We start from the raw sequence: 16,932 nt of genomic DNA on the forward strand, positions 1-16,932 counted from the left end.
CCTCCCTGTGGGAGGAAAGCTCAACTAACTAGACTATACACTGAAATTCTAGGATAATACTGCCAGGGGCTCCAAAATAAAGAAATACTACCTCCTACTACTATGGACATAAGGGCTCAATATCTTAATTGAAGTTTTAAAAAAGTAGATCTGGTGGACTTCTGTTTTCTGGTCCAACATGTAATGAACTTGGAAGTTGTCATTCCTGTACTTATGACAATCAAGCTAAACCAAGTGAAAATCAGCAACACTTCCTAGATCCATCAGAGAATTGGAGTCACAGGAGAAATTGCTGCCCTGAAAACTGGAGTAACAGGCAAGTGGATTTAGAAGTCACAGCTCTTAGAACAGAAATCCTTCACTGCAGCCACCATTGGTAGGAATATTTTGAACTATACTGACAAATTGCTCCTGACTCAGTATAGACAAGCATGACAGTTAAAAACTCTGAGAAAGCCCACTTTTAGGGAGGCTTCCACCCATTCATCACTTTTATCTCCAGGAGTCCTATAAGTTTGTCACTGTGAAGACTAGAGAGACATGCCTTCATGCTTCCAGCAGGGAGAGGGGAAGGGTAGCCATTTTGAAATATATCCAGAGCTCTTGTTCTCCTCAGCAAGGCCTACCCTCAAGGGAAACTAATTTACAAATGTCTAATCCACTGAGGTTTTACCAAAGCCTAACCACCTTGGGGAAAGGGAAATACCCAACTCATGTTCACTAAAAGACTAAAATCTAATTATAGGACTATAGAAAACTCTTCCCCCTCCCTCCACACACATACTGTACTACCACATCAATCCAGTTTCTGTGTAATAGTAGAACAGAAATTACAGCTAAAAGAACTGCAGACCTCAGATCCTATTTAAGAAGTCTGTAGGAAAACCCTCAAACAATGAGGGATACAAAAATAAGGACACTAGCGAAAATTTTAGTCTCTGACACCACAGTTACAGCAAATTTTGAAAACCACGTAACTCCTGGTCAGATATGTAAAACTTTATACTAAAGGCCTATGTAAATCAGTTCCTTTTATCCAGTATATCATGTCTGCTTTCAATTAAAAAAAAAATTAGAAGGAAAGCTAAAGGGGAAAAAGTCCTGACAATCTGAAGAGATAAAACAAATATCAGAACCAGAAACAGACACAGCAGAGATTTGAATTAAAATAACTATGATTAATATGTGAAGGGTTTTAGTGGTAAAGTGGACATTGCATAAGAACAGATGGGTTATATTAGCAGAGATATTGAAGCTGTAAGTATCTAAAGGGAATACTGGTAATCAAAAACCGTGAAATAAATGAAGAATGCCTTTGTTGGGCTTATTAGCAGCCTGGACATGGTCATGGAAAATGTCAGTGAGCTTGTGAATGAAACTTCAAAAACTGAAAGTTTTGAAGGAGAAAAAAAGAAAAGAACTATGGGACCATTACAAAATGTATAATAATGTACAATTTAATGGGAATACTAGATGGAGAAAAACAAGAGAAGAGGACAGAATAAATATTTGAAGTAGTGATGACTGAGAATTTCTAAATTAACGGCAGACACAAAGCCACAGATCTGGAAAGCTCAGAAAATGCCTAGTATGATAAATACCAAAGGGGAAAAAAACCCAACTATACCTAAACAAGACAAAGAAAAAATGTTGAAAGTGAGAGGCCAAAACAACTTACCAACACAGGAACAGAGGAATAAGGATAAAAATTACATCAGACTTCTCTTCAGAAAGCATACAAGCAAGAAGAGAGAGTGAAGTATTTTAAATGTTAGTGGGAAAGAAGCCTACAAATCTAGAATTCTGTATCCCATGAAATCATTCATTAAAAGTAAAGGGGGAATAATAACTTTCTCAGACAAACAAATATTAAGGGAATTGATTGCCAGTAGTCCTGCCACGAAAGAAATATTAGAAGTTCTTCAGAGACAGGGAGAATGACATAGATCAGAAATTCAGGTCTACTTTTAAAAAAGGAGCATTAGAGGAGAAATAAAGCAAAATAAAATCTTTAATCTTTCTTATTCTTAATTGATCTAACAGATAACAGTTTATTCAAAATAATAATAGTGACAATGTATTGAGTGTTATGTCTTAAGTATAAGTGAAATGAATGAAAGCAATATTAAATGGAACAGGAGGGAGGAATTGGAAATATGTTGTTTCAAGATATTTACGCTCCATGCAAGTAATCAATTTAACTGTCAGTGGTCTAAATATACCAATTAAAAGAGAGATTTCAGAGGGGATTTAACAGAAAAACAACACCCAACTATATGCTGTCAACAAGAAAGTCAGACACAGATAGATTAAACGTAAAGGAATGGAGAAAGACAAAGCATGCTAATACTAATCAAAGGAAATCTGGAGTAGCCATACTGATTCCAGACAAAGCCAACTTCATAACAAGGGAACTTATCAGGGATAAAGAGGCATTGTACAATAAAAAAGGGCTCAGTTCTCTAAAAAGACAAAACAATCCTTAACATTGCGTGTGGCTGCAATGCAATTCTGATGACTACCCCAGAGTCAGTGTAGACTTCACAACTGTAGGGCTCAGTTCTCCACAAAACTCCCCTCACTTCAGACACCAGCCACAAGCTCCAGGGTTTCCAGGCCACTCACACTTCTTAACAACTGGATACAAATTCAGGGGCTCCCACTATCCTCCTAGGTTTGGTCATTTGATAGAATGACGCACATCACTCAGGAAAGTACTTCACTTTTTATTAGAGTTTTATTTTGAAGGATACAAATAAGGATGAGCCAAATGAAGAGACATACATGATGAGGTCTGGGAAGGTCCCAAACATGAAGCTTTCTTATCCTCAAGACACATCACCCAGTATACCAAAGTGTGACTGCCAACCAGAAGTTCACCCGAGCCTCGGCATCCAGAGTCTTCTCAGGGTTTCATTATGTAGGCATGAATGGTTGAAACATTAGTCACAAGGCTGAACTTAGTTTCTAGCCACCCCCCCTCACTTCCTGGAATATTATATAAAGTTATAGTAATTAAGTTAATGTGTTGGTGCCTCAAGGATAGACAAATAAATTGATGGAACTGAATGGGGCCATAAATAGACCTTTGCATGTATAGTCATTTGATTTATGAAAAAGGCCCTTTTTTTAATTCAGTGGAGAACAGTTCACTCACTCAATAAATGATACTGGAATACCTATCTGTATTTTTTTTTAAGAACCTTAATCATTATTCACACCAGCTACAAAAATTAATGCAACATATAAACTTGAAGCTGAAATTTTCTAGAGGAAAAAAGTGTGTCCATGCTAATGATCTTGGGATAGGTAAAGATTTTTTAAACAGGATACAAAAACCATTAATCATAAGAAGTTAATAAGCTGGAATTGCTTAAGGATTTTTAATCATCAAAAGACTTCATCAAGAAAACAAATATACCAAATATATTTGAATATAGACCTGAAAATAAATTTTTAAAAGACAAAAAAGATTACAGTTTAAAACTAGTAAAAGATTTCAGCAAGCAATTTATAAAGGAGGATATCCAAATGACTAATAAGCATGTGGGAAAAGTACTAAGCAGTATTAATCATCAGGGAAATGAAAATGAAAACCACAGTAAAATAGCAGTTGATACTCATTAGAATGACTAAAATCGTAAAAACTGGAAATACTAAGTGTTGTCGAGGATATGGAGCCCCTGGAATTTTTATTTTGCTTGTTTTTGTTAAGTCTCTCAGTCATGCCCAACTCTTTTGTAACCTCATGGACTGTAGCCCACCAGGCTCCTCTCTGTCCATGGGATTTTCCAGGCAAGAATACTGGAATGGGTTGCCATTTCCTGCTCCAGGGGATCTTTTCAACTCAGGGATCAAGTGCACGTGTGCTGCATTGCAGGTGGATTCTTTTCCATTGAGCCACCAGGGAAGCCCTTACATTGCTTCAGTTCAGTTCAGTTCAGTAGCTCAGTCATGTCAGACTCTTTGTGACCCCATGAATCGCAGCAGGCCAGGCCTCCCTGTCCATCATCAACTCCCGGAGTTCCCTCAAACTCATGTCCATCGAGTCGGTGCTGCCATCCAGCCAACTCGTCCTCTGTCGTCCCCTTCTCCTCCTGCCTCCAATCCCTCCCAGAATCAGGGCTTATGGGAATGTAAATTAGTTTACATTGCTTGCGTGTGTGTGTGTGTGTGTGTGTGTGTGTGTGTGTGTGTGTGAGTCACTCAGTCATATCCAACTCTTTGTGACCGTATGGACTATAGCCTATAGCCAGGCTCCTCTGTCCATGGAGTTCCCCAGGCAGGAATACTGGAGTGGGTTGCCATTCCCTTCTCCAGAGGATCTTCCTGACTCAGGGATCAAAACCTGGTCTCCCGCATTGCAGGGAGATTCTTTACCATCTGAGCCACCGGGGAAGACCTTGTATTGCTTATGGGAATGTAAATTAGTTTAAATAGTTTGTAAAACAGCTGAGTAGTAACCACTGAAGGTACATATACATTCCACTTTTAGGTGGAATTCAGTTCCAAAAGAATTAAGTAAATATGTCCACAAATAATGATATACAAGAATGTAGCCCCTTTATCACATCATAGCTCAAACACAGAAAACACCAAGTGTCCATCAGCTCTGCTGATGAATAAATCTATCATGGTATTTTCACTCAATGGAATATCTCAGCAAGAAGAAAAGAACAAACTATGTACATGCAACAACATGAGTGAATTTCAAAGACTTATGTGAATGAAAGAAGACCAGAGATAGTACATATGCTTTCGTTTCTTATGAGAAATTCAACAAGAGGCAAAACTACTTAATGAAGATAGAAGTTAGAATAGTGATTACATCTGGGTGGAGGAAGGTGACTGGGACAGGATTTCGAGGGAAATTCCATGTGATAAAAATGTTCTATACCTATATTTGTGTGTGTTTCAAGTACATAGACATGTGTAAAAATTCATCAATCTGTATGCATAAAATTTGTTCCCTGTACTGTATGTAAATTATACTTCAAGTTTTGCAAAGAAGAAAAAAATTAGACCTGAATATTTGTAACTCGAGTTAGTGAAGGTATTCATGTCACTTATAAAGTCGAATGTCACACAAAGAATGGAACATTAAATAAATTATGATACATTCTTGCTGTAGAACATTGTGTACTCTTTATCTGTGAAGAATTTTTAATGACATGAAGAAGTGCTCAGGACACTGGGTTAAAAATGAAAGACTGGTATACAAAATTATACCAAAAATTTTTCTTTCATTTTTATAATATTTGGAGATTTTTAAAGATGGTAACAAGCCAAAATATTAATAGCAGTTATATTTGTGGAATTAAAAATCATGGATGTGGTAAAACAGCTGCCAATCTCTGACGTTCAGCATATCTAGAGGTGATTAACATCTGTGCCCCTTCTCCTTATCTGGGTGGCTTTGGGACTCTTAGGCTAAAGAGTATGATGGCTATGACTCTCTGTGACTTCTACTGCTGGTTCATAACAGGACTTATACCATCTGCCTTGGTCTCTGGAAGAGCCCAAGTTGCCAGGTGTGAAATCCAACTGTCCTGTGAGAAACCCAGGCTGCATGAAGAGGCCATGTTCAGGGTATCCAGTCAGCAGCCCCACCTGGGCCCAACCATTAAGCTGTCCCAGCCTGAAAGCCACACATGTGAAGGAGGAAGCCTCTACCTGGAGATGGTTCCAACTCCCAGCCATGCAGTCTCCCTGCCTGAGCTTTCAGACATCTTGGAGCAACAAGAGAAACAGGCCATTCCCACGGTGCCCTGTCTGAATTCCAAAGAGTCTAGAAGAATAATAAAAGGGCTATTCTATGCCACTAACTTGGGGGTAGTTTGTTATTCAAAGATAGATAAACAATATTTATTGTATTGTATCAACAGTATTCAACTGGAACAGAGGTGGCATTTATTGTCTTTTTGAACTAATTAATAAGCAAAAAGTAAGCAAAGCAAAGCACAGAGTCTCGATTATTTCTCTCAGTTGATCTTTCATTAGATCAGAAAAGAAGAAATGTCTCACCCCAAATGCCCTTCTACACAAAATGTGTCTGATACCTCCTACCTACCATCACCTTAGAGATGCCCAAGGATGAAGATTCTTAGGTAGAAAATGTTTGATGTGATGGGGACATGATTCCCTGCTCTTTCTCCCTAGGGCTAGCCAAAAGAGATGATGCATTTTCCAGTTCGTGGGCTGCTTTTGAAAGCCTGTTGTTTACAAACTGAATTCATAACACACTGATTACATGTGACAGTACCCTATTTGGTTATAAGTCCTTCCAATACAACTATAGTTAATCAGAATGTTTGAAAAATTTGGTTCTGCTTAGTGAAACCTTATTAATCAAGTGTTAATCCAAAACCCCCACGGTGGAAATCTTTCTAATATATTAGGGTAACGGTAGCTGTTTCAACAAATAAACCCCCAAGTTTATAGTGGTTTGGCTTCCCAGGCTGCTTAATGGTAAAGAATCTGCCTGCCAGTGAAGGAGATGCAGGTTCGATCCCTGGATCAGGAAAATCCTGTGGAGTAGGAAATGGCAATCTTCTCCAGTATTCTTGCTTGAGAAATCCCATGGACAGAGGAGAATGGTGGGCTACAGTCCATGGAGTTGCAAAAAGTCAGATACAACTGACTGACTAAGCAGCAACAACAGGAACCTAATACACTTATCAAGCATTCTTGCACATGTCACAGTACAGGAAAGGAGATCAGGTTAGCTATCCAGAAATCCACCCTCTGCCATCTTTAACATGTGGCTTCCAAAGTCACCTTGGCAATTTTCTCCATTTCATCCAATCAGAAGACGGGAAAGAATACAGGACAGGGCTTATGGCGAGTTTTATGGTCCAAGCCTGGACACATTTTAGTCACATGGCCTCCCCTAAGTACAAGGGAGCTTTAGGAAAGTAATCTGTGAGCCCAGAAAGAAGAGGAAACACATTTTGATGAACATAAAGCTGTCTTTGCCACACGATTGTATGTTCATAGATGGATGAACAAAATTGAATCTTCTTTCAAGAAAATCTGGCAGAGCCCCTGGGTTATGTCCATCACTCAAGAGCTCAGTGAGCAAAGAAGATTAGCAAGACGTCATTCTAACTTTACAGGTTATCTTTATTCAGTGTATTATTGTCATTCATCTATATATTTTTAAAATAAAATTTCAAAACCTTAAAGACCTACTGAGATTCATATATGTTTTCTAATACTCACAACACTCTTTGAGATTATGTTTTTACCCCGTCCCTCCCATATTTGGCATATAAAGAAATGTGTCTCGGAAAACTGGGTAGCTTGCCCCAAGTGCTGAGGTGAACACTCTAATCCAGGTTCTCATATCTCCTTGGGCCTTTCCACTTCAGTGCAAGCCTGCCCAGTTTACAACTACCAGCATCCAGGTCTCTTTGCTTGAGGGCTTTCTCTTGCTGCTGGAGGAACTAACCCTCACCCAATGACAGGAACTGCAGCATGAATATCCCAACTCTTGTCCCTGGGGGTGAGGGTGACTCTGAAACACAATTTACCCTGGCTCACGGGGCTCCCCAATAGGATCAAGCTCTCCCCTCTGGTGATTTGCTTGATAATGCACACTTCACTGGCTGCCTTCCCTTCCCTGACTCACTTTCCTGCTCCCCTGCTGGTATTTCCTTCACTTCCCTAATAGACCATTTGCACATAAATCTTTGTTTTAGGGTATGTTTCTGGGGAAACTCAAACTAACACAATCACATTTCTCAGAAACAATATTTTAAAAATTTCCTGGCCTTCATTACCATTTGCTGGTTTAGCCATTGGGTATGATCTTAATATTAGTCTCCTGATTAGCTGGATAGAAATGAAATCAAAATCTCTTTCCTTGACAAAAACATAAATTTTTTTTAAAAAAGGCAACTTTTTACTCTTTTAGTTTTTATTAATGTTGAATAGAAATTATTTTTACAACTGACCTTTTTATTGAGATATGATTCAGATTGCTATAAAATTCACCAATTTAAAATGTATGATTCAGTGACCTTTAGTATATTCAGAGAGTTGTGTAACTATCACCACTGTGTAATCCCAGAGCATTTTCACACAGTAGAGAAAAACCATAGCTGTTAGCAGTCACTCCCCATTTGCCCTGACCCTTAGTCCCTGGCAACCATTGACCTACTTTTTGTCTCAATGGATTTTCCTATCCTAGACATTTCATGTAAATGAAATCATCCAGTATGTGGCCTTTTGTATCAAGCTTTTTTCTCTTAGCATACTGTTTTCAAGGTTCTTGAATATTGTAGCACTCCTTTCATGGCTAAATAATATTCCATTGTATATTACATACCATATATTTATCTGTATAGCAGTGCCCATTTGGGTTGTTTCCATTTTTAGCTATTGTAAATAGTGCTGCTATGAACATTCATGTACAAGTTTTTGGTTGAAAATCTGTTTTCAATTTTCTTGGGTATATATCTAGTAATGGAATTGCTGGAGTAAACTCTGTTAAACTCTGGTTAAACTCTGTTTGACCTTTTGAGAACTTGTCACACTGTTTTCCAAGTTGGCTGCACCATTTAACATTGTCAGCAGTAATGCAGGAGGATTTCAGTTTCTCCACATCCTTGCCAATACTTATTTTCCTTTTTTCTTTGAAATAATATCTCATTGTGGTTTTAATTTACATTCTGCTGATGATTAATGATGTTAAGCACTTTTTTCAAGTGCTTATTGTTTATATATATATTGTCTTTTTTAAAAATTTTATTTTATTTTATTTTTGGCTCCTGGAAAGGGACTTGAACCCTGGGCCCTCAGATTAAAGTGTGATGCTCTGCCAGTTGAGGTATCAGGCTATTTGTATATCTTTTTGAAGAAATGTCTATTCATTAAAATTGGGTTGTCTTTTTATTGTTGAGTTATATGGGTTCTTTTTATAGTTTGGATACTAGACTCATCAAATATTTTGACTTGCAAATATTTTCTCTCATCATTTGAGTTGTAGTTTTACTTTTTTGATAAGTTTTATAGTTTTATTCTTACATTTAGATCTGTGATCCACTTTGAATTAATTTTTATGTATAGTATGAGATAGTGGTCCAAATTCACTATTTTGCATATGGATATTCAATTGGCCTAGTACTGTTTGTTAATAAACCTATTTTTTCCCCCAATGAATAGTTTTGGTACCCTGTCAGAAATCAATTGACATATAAATGTATAGGTTTATTTCTAGACTTTCAGTTCTGTTCCCTTGATCTATGTTTCTGTCTTTATACCATACTCTCTTAATTACTATAGCTTTGTAGAAAGTTTTAAAATAAAAAAGTATGAGTCCTCCAACTTTGTTCTCTTTTAAGATTGTTTTGACCAAGTCCTTTGTATTTCCATATGAGTTTTGGGATCAATTTCTTCATTTCTGCAAAAAGTTGGGATTTTGACAGAGGTTGCATTGTACCTATTAATCATTTTGGGGAATATTGCCATCTTTACAATACTAAGTCTTCCAGTACATAAATAAAAAGTGTCTTTCCACATATTTAGCTCTTTTTAAATTTCTTTCAGTAATGTTTTATAGTTCTCAATATATATCTTGTATATATCTATATATTTTTTTGATTAAATTTATTGCTAAATGTTTTATTTTTATTGCTATTGTGAAAGGAATTTTCTTAATTCCATTTTAAGATTTTTTTCACTGCTGATATACAACAGACTTTTTAATATTGACCTTATAGTCTACAACCTTGCTGAACTCATTTATTAGCTCTAATAGTTTTTTTTTTTTTCTTTTTGGCCTGGATTCTTTACACTTTTCACTGTTTAATATCATGTCACATGCTGATAGAGGTAGTTTTATTTTCTTTTTCCTACTGGATGCCTCTTATTTCTTTCTCTTGCCTGATTTCACTTGCCAGAATTTCTAGTACACTGTTGAATGGAAGTTGTAAGAGCAGGCATCCTTGTGTTTTTCATGATCTTAAGATGAAGGGTTTCAGTCTTTTACCATTAAATATGATATAAGCTGTGGATTTTTGTAGGTAGCCCCTTATTAAGCTAAGGAAGTTCCCTTCTTCAAACAACTGACTTTTTGAGGAAAAAAAATCCTCTACTTTTCTAAATAGGGAAAAATGACCATCAAGGTATAAACATTAGAGGAAAAAAACAAAAACAAAAACAGATTTCTTATGATTTTCAAGTCCAGAAAGCCCAGGGAAACGTGATTTCTTGCTCTTCCAGGAGACTTCAGTTGGAAGTGAGTTGGTTTTATGAGTGTTCCTAAACTAACCTGGACATCATAGCTTTTTCACTGGCCTGGACTTCAGTTTTTCACTCTGTAACTAAAAAGTATCTAGTTTACTTAAAGAGTGAGAAAGATTACTAAAGCAATACTGCAGGTATGTATTTAAATTTTGTTGTGAATCCAATGGAGATATTGATGCATTGTAAGCATTCAGTAAGTGTTTGTGAATGAATGAATGAACAAACTTTGAATGGAATTTAGGATTTTTAGAATATTGTATTAGAAATCCTCTAAAGCTTCTCCTACTTTTAATACCTTCACGTTATTGAGGATATTATGCTTTGTCCTTAGCCACCTCAATTGTGTCCAACTCTTTGCAACCCTTTGGACTGTAGCCCACCAGGCTCCTCTGTCCTTGGGATTCTCCAGGCAAGAATACTGAAGTGGTTTGCGGCCCTCCTCCAGGGGATCTTCCTGACCCAGGGATCGAACCCATGTCTCTTATGTCTCCTGTATTGGTAGGCGAGTTCTTTACTGCTCGTGCCACCTGGGAAGCCCTATTGAGGATATACCTTCATGTTTTTGAGGATATTTAAGTCTGAGTGCCTCTGAGGCTTTCCTATCTGTGAGTCAGAGGCACGGCCAGGATACAACTGGAATGCCCTAATTCCTCCTGTGGGCTCTCCAGCATGTACCGTCCTATCCAAGAAAGGCTGAGTCTGCCGCACTGCCAAAAAACCCATTATTAGAATTTTATTCCTTTAACTCAGAGATTCCTGAAAGACTGCAGGAACACTTCAGGCCAGGACATGGAGGGAAGGGAATCCAGATGAGAATCATGTTGAATGCTTAGGAGGCATCTCATTATGGGCACAGGCTTCAGATGAGGACAGAGCTGAGCTGGAGTCCCAGTTTTATCCCCATGCTTGTTGTGTGACTTTGGGTTAGATACTTCATGTTAAGAAACTTAACTTTTTGTAAGATTTTTCATTTATAAAATGGGAATAATACTTCACAGAATTATTAAGATGATGAATACAATTCCATATTTAAAACATTTAGCAAAGTAGGAGAAAGGAGACCTTGGATTTTCTTTTTTAGAACTGCTCCCTGGCTCCAGACTGTTAGGCTCATGGATCAGGGAGTGGGACCCAGGAGTAGGTACTAGAAGCCACCCAAGCTGAGGTCCACACAGGCCTATTTGCCCTGAGGGACTTCTGCAGTAGGTATCAGAGCCAGGGAAACTGCAGGCAGAGCCAGAGGCAGAGGTGGGCCAAAAGAAAAAAAACCCCAGAGAACATTTTTCAAAAGAGTCAGGAGGGATGCAGAGAAGGGGAAAAGTGATGTGGCCTTTAGAACCAGATGGGAGGAAAAAGAGAATCCAGTAGCTCTCCTGAAGATGGACGTTCCGCCTTCTGAGTTCTTTTAAACCAAGAAAAATATTAGCAAAGAAGGTCCACATCAACACACAGCAGGCTCTCTGGGTTTCTGTTTTTCTTCCTTAATTTCTACGTTACATAATTTTATACACACTGCAGGGGGAAATCAAGTTAATGTTGATTTTGACTTATATAATCATTTTTTCACTGGCACTTGCCTGGCTCTGGAGGCTTGCTTAAGAAGCTGGCTCATGGCTAAGCCTGGCTTCGGGTTCTTGGAAGGCCTTATACCACCATTTATTTACTGAACACAGAGTTAGGACTCACCTCTTCTTCTCCAGCAGGCCATGGCTTTTGATACCAAACCCTGCCTTGGGTTTCTTTCTTTCTTTCCTTCTCCCTCTCTCTTTTTCTTTCTTTCCTTACCTTGGGTTTTCATATGATACAGGTGCCTGTAAGTCTGAGAGAGGTCCTCCAAACCTAGTGATTGGAAATTACACTGGCCTCATGCTAACACCCAGTTAAATAGTATTACAGTTACAGAAATGTGTTGGGGAGGATTCTGAATCTGCATCATGTCTCAGTGGGGAAAATTTGTGATTGGCTTGCAATATTGATTTTAGGAATAGGCAAGGAATTACAAGTTTCGGTCACGATTGGTCAGTCTTTGACTACAAGAAAAATGCTTACAGAATCAACACGTATATATGTCTTTTGTTCCATTTAGAAGAGGAGAGAAACGAAGTTTTAGACTCATTTAATCCTCAGGTTCCAAGGCAACAGGTGATAATGTTCAGGGTAAACCCAATCAATTCCTGGAAGAAGGACTTTGGGGAGAAAGGTCACAGGGCTGTGTTCTCTCTAACCTGGAAGAAAAGGTCTCTTATTTCTATTTCATTTCTAAAAACGTCTAGTGAAAATACAAGCTGTTTCTCTATAATTTCTTGAATTTTGAAAAGCCTATCATGTTTCCTTGTTTTTTTTTTATTATGACAAAATATACATAATGTAAAATTAAACACCTTGACCATTTTTTCAGTGTACAGTTTGGTGGCATGCACTACATTCATGATGTTCTGAACCATCACCAGAACTTTTCATCCTTCTCCAGAACTTTTTCATCTTACTACTCTGAAACTGCATACCCATCAAATGGTAACTGTCTGTTTCCTCTCCAGCAAGCCACTGGCAACCTCTATTCTACTTTCTGTTTTTATGAACTTGACTACTCTAGGTACTTCACAGAAGGTGGAATTTGTCCTTTTGTGACTAGCTTCTTTTAGTATAGTCTTTAAGGTTCATCCACGTTGTAGTATGTGTCAGAATGTCCTTCCTCTTTAAGGCTGAATAATTCCACTGTCCATATGTACACACTACATTTTGTTTACCCATTATCTGTCAATGACATATGAATTGCTTCCACTTTATAGCTGTTATTAATAATGTGCTATGAACATGGCACACTAGAACAAATATCTATTAGAATTCTTGGTCTCAGTTCTTTTTGATATGTATTCAGATATGGAATTGCTGGTTCATTTGATAATTCTACTTTAATTTTTTGAGGAACTAACATATTGTTTTCCCCAGTGGCTATAGCATTTTACATTCCCACCAACAGAGTGCAAGGGTTCCAGTTTCTCACCAACACTTGTTTTGGGTTTTTATTTTTCTGTTTTTCTTTAAACAATAACCATCCTAATGGATCTTTTTGGGTTTTCAAGATTATGCTAGCTGTTCCAAAAGGTTTATGGGAAATTCTATGCAATAGAATCTCTTCGTAGAGGATTTTTCTTCCCCTTAATTTTCAAAGTGGGGCTTCCCAGGTGGCACAGTGGTAAAGAATCCACCTGCCAATGCAGGAGATGAAAGAGACACAGGTTCAATTCCTGGATGGGGAATATCCCCTGGTGTAAGGAAATGGCAACCTGCTCCAGTATTCTTATGTGGAAAATTCCATGGACAAAGGAGCCTAGTGGGCTATAGTCTATGGGGTCACAAACAGTCAGACATGACTGAGTGACTGAGCACATAACGCAGTTCTCAAAAATATCACTATTCTTTAGGTAAAGCACTAGGTGGAGTACACCACATTTTAAAAATATATACTTAAACAAAAATTTTTCCCCAATAGTGCTGTGTGATCAGACAATTGTACCAACTTTTAAGAACAGACATAAAGAATGACTTTGATATAATTGCCTGTGTCTCCCAAGTCCCTTCAAAGCTCTGGAGGAAATGCTGCCTTTGAGGAGGTTTTCTAAAGGCAGAGCTGGGGGTGGTAGTTCAGAGGTAATGGGCATTGACCACCCTCCCCTCCAGAGCAGGGAACCTTGGTTTGACCATGACCCAAGCATTTATGGGGCAACTTCTTGTCCAAAATACTGGGCTTTTGGATAAAGATGCGTAAGACATGCTCTCTGTCTATTAGATTGGATCACAAGTTGTATCTGAACAGTGTAGTACAGGTTGCTGGAGAGAACATAAGTGCTCTGGGATCCTGACGGTGCTCCTTGGGGCTGTGGTCCTCTGGGAAGGCTTCCTACGGGTGACTGGACACGTCCGGGCTGGGTAGGTCTGAGGGGGTGGGACATGAAGGGTTGTGATGTGAGGAACATTGCTAGGGGGAGGAAGAGCCTGAGGAGAGGGAGGAGGGAACACATCTAAGTTATCCACAGCCTCATTTTAGGGTGCCCTACAGTCACTAAGAGGATCTTTCGCCTTATCTTTTTATTCAAGGGGGAGGTTTTTGAGCAGATGAGTGACACCATCAAACTGCTGCTCCATGAGGCTTGTTCTAGGAACAGGCTGTGGGTCAGAAAGTGGAGAGAGCAGATAGGAGGGCCCTTGTACTCTGTGACAGAAGGCTCTAAACTTAAAACGAGGCTGGCAGTAACACTAAGGGATTCCCATAAACACACTTTTTAAAAAATATGTTTACTTTCTGTCCCAATGCCCTCTGTCCTTAGGGCTGTCCCCTGATGAGCCTTCTTCTCTTCACACTGATTTCTCCTCCTTTCTTGCCAGCAAACCCCACATTGTGCCAGGGTCAGGTCCACGGCCAGCCTGGAAGATAACGAAAATTAGCCTTTCTAATCTAGATGCTCCTGTAACGAGACTCTGGACTGACACAGAAATCCTGCCCGTATTTTGGCTTTAGCCAAAGGGAAAAAGTCAAAAATCGTAATAACTAAAGAAGAAAATAAAAACCATAATCTCTCTCATCAGGAGTACTGAGTAAGTTTTACTAAGGTAACAAACAGTTACCATTGTCAGTGGTTTAAAACCATTGGTCCTTTTTTTCTACAAGCTGCATAGTTTCATGTTAGAAGGTTGCCTAGCGCGCTGCAGTCCACGGGGCTGCAAAGAGTTGGACAAGATCGAGTGATTGAACAACAACAACACATTATTGTTGTCCCAGAAACATATCATATTCTTTATAAAGAATACCCCTTCTAAAAAACTGAAAAAGATGAGATTGAAAAATAGATAAAAGTATAATATTTTCTGCCCGTCTTCCTGGATTGGCTTGCACAGCCATCTACTTCCTTATTCTCTCCTTTGACTATGACTAGGCTTGATTGTACCCACTCTGGTTCCAATGGGCCATGAAAACCCAGAGTCTTGGCCCATGAGGATGCCATCATGGACTTGGAGCTTGCCAACTTGGAAGCATACATGCTGTGAGGACCACTCCAGGTATCCAGGCAGAAGGCTGGGATGAGACTGGCTCCTCCTTCCCGCTAAGCACGAAGGTGACAGCTCAGAGGGGCTTATCCTGACTCATCTCTTTTTAAGCAGTTCCCTCACCCCATTACCTAGTCCTATTTTCTTCTTCAGAGCACCTGTCCCGTTCTGAAGTTATCCAGTTTTTTTATGCTTTTCTTATTTACTGCCTGTCTTCCTCATCAGGATATAAGACGCTGTCTATTTTATTCACAGTGGTATTTCCACTGATTAAGCTAATGCCTGGTACAGAGGAGGTGCTCAGTAGACATGTATGGGAAAAACAAGCTATCAGATGTTCACTCTTATATACTATGGGCTATAAGGCATCAATAAATAGCAGGAGATTGAAATCCAGAGCTTAACTAAGCAAGTATTCCATCTCCTACTCCTTTCCACACACTTCCATTTTCAAGATGAGGAAACTGAAGAGAGATTAGGAGAACATCCAAGAACACACCCAAGACAGGACAGAGCCCCCCCGCCCCCCCGCCCTGCCACATTCACTACGTGACACACAGTGGTCACACCCTAGTGCCTTATCCCACTGGGAAAGAATGAGAGAATCTTCTCTGTGGGTTCAATAGGTTCAGTTCAGTTGAGTTCCTCAGTTGTGTCTGACTCTTTGCGACCCCATGGACTGCAGCACACCAGGCTTCCCTGTCCATCACCAACTCTCCAAGCTTGCTCAAACTCATGTCCATCGAGTCAGTGATGCCATCCAACCCTCTCATCCTCTTCTGTCCCCTTCTCCTCCTGCCTTCAATCTTTCCCAGCTTCAGGGTCTTTTCCAATGAGTCAGTTCTTTGCATCAGGTGGTCAAAGTATTGGAACTTCAACTTCAGCATCAATCCTTCCAATGAATATTCAGGACTAATTTCTTATAGGATTGACTGGTTTGATTTCCTTGCAGTCCAAGGGACTCTCAAGAGTTTTCTCCAACACCACAGTTTAAAAGCATAAATTCTTAAGCCCTCAGCCTTCTTTATGGTCCAAGTCTCACATACATAGATGACTACTGGAAAAAACATAGCTTTGACTAGTACAGACCTTTGTCAGCAAAATAGGTTTGTCATCAACTGAGTAGCTTTATTAGCCCCATTTTATACCTATGGAGACAGAGACCAGAAAAGTTAAGCAAATAATTTATCCAGATAAACCACAGTACTGCAATTCAAAGTCAAATCTTTCAATTCCCAAGCACTTTCCACTGTATCAGACCTATTTCCTCTCGTGACCAAGTGTGTCAGTTAGTAATGAATTTGACTGCAAATAACAGAGCATCCAAAGGGCTTCCATAGTGGCTCAGCATTAAAGAATCCACCTGCAATGCAGGAGATGCCAGTTTAATCCCTGGGTTAGGAAGAACCCCTGGAGAAGGAAATGGCAACCCACTCTAGTATACTTGCCTAAAGAATTCCATGGACAGAGGAGCCTGGCATGCTGCAGTCCATGGGGTTGCAAAGAGTCAGATACGACTTAGTAAACTAAACAAAGACAAAACGTCCAATTAGTAGCAGCTTCCTGGTGGCTTGGATGGTAAAGAATCTGCCTGCAGTGCATGAGATCTGGATTCAATCTCTAGGTCGGGAAGATCCC

This window comes from Capra hircus, chromosome 28 (genome assembly GCF_001704415.2).
Source record: "Capra hircus breed San Clemente chromosome 28, ASM170441v1, whole genome shotgun sequence".
Taxonomy (NCBI): domain Eukaryota; kingdom Metazoa; phylum Chordata; class Mammalia; order Artiodactyla; family Bovidae; genus Capra; species Capra hircus.